The sequence below is a fragment of the Priapulus caudatus genome, unplaced genomic scaffold, assembly GCF_000485595.1.
Source record: "Priapulus caudatus unplaced genomic scaffold, Priapulus_caudatus-5.0.1 Scaffold2428, whole genome shotgun sequence".
NCBI lineage: Eukaryota > Metazoa > Priapulida > Priapulimorpha > Priapulimorphida > Priapulidae > Priapulus > Priapulus caudatus.
In genome coordinates, this window is record NW_014579489.1 from 1 (window position 1) to 1,219 (window position 1,219).

Sequence of the window (1,219 nt, forward strand, 5' to 3'; positions counted from 1 at the left end):
CTCTCTTTCTCAGCCTCTCTCTGTCCCTCTCTGTCCCTCGCTTCTCTCTCTCTCTCTCTCTCTCTTCTCTCTTCTCTCTTCTCTCAGCCTCTCAGCCTCTCTCTCTCTCTCTCTCTCAGCCTCTCTCTGTTCCTCTCTGCCTCTCTTCGACTTCTCTAGATTCGGCTTCTCTAGATTCTGCTTCTCTTCCATACACCGTCACCGCTGCACTCGCTGTCACTGCCACCGCCGCCTACGGGCCACCATTAGTGTCAGATCGCTAACGGACGGATGTAAAACTATATATTCACTACTTGAATGGCTCTCTATTATATCCCGCCTTGGCAATGATTAAATTCGGAGACGCTATACAGCTGCACACCGCACGCATGCGATTATGCAAACCTCGGAGAGCCGGAACTATAGCACTCTACTAAACACGAACGTAATTCTCCAAGATGGAGGACGCAAAAACCAAGCACATCTCGCATTACGTCGTTAGCGCTATAGTTGTTGTACAATAGTAGAGGGCATCCATAAGCAGCAGGCCTGAATAGGCATTGAACGGGAATTAATTAAAAATACGCAGAGAGTTGCGTCGCATACTCGACATACACTTTATTCATGCTAAATAAATACAGATTTACTGCACATTCCATAGAACGCTCTGGGTTGTCACTAGGAGCTCGGTAGAAGAGGAGAAGAAAAAGAGAAGGGAGAACGAAGAAGAGAAGGGAGAGCAAAGAAGGGAAGGGAGAGCAAGGAAGATAAGGGAGAACGAAGACGAGAAGGGAGAGCAAGGAAGATAAGGGAGAGCGAAGAAGAGAAGGGAGAGCAAGGAAGATAAGGGAGAGCAAGGAAGATAAGGGAGGGCGAAGAAGAGAAGAGAGAACGAAGAAGGGAAGGGAGCGCGAAGAAGAGAAGGGAGAACAAGGAAGAAAAGAGAGAGCAAGGAAGATGAGGGAGAACGAAGAAGATAAGGGAGAGCAAGGAAGAGAAGGGAGAGCAAGGAAGCTAAGGGAGAACGAAGAAGAGAAGGGAGAACGAAGAAGAAAAGGGAAAGCGAAGAAGGGAAGTGAGAACAAAGAAGAAGAGAAGGGAGAGCGAAGAAGGGAAGTGAGAACAAAGAAGAAGAGAAGGGAGAGCGAAGAAGAGAAGGGAGAACGAAGAAGAGAAGGGAGAGCGAAGAAGAGAAGGGAGAACGAAGAAGAGAAGGGAGAGCGAAGAAGAGAAGGGAGAA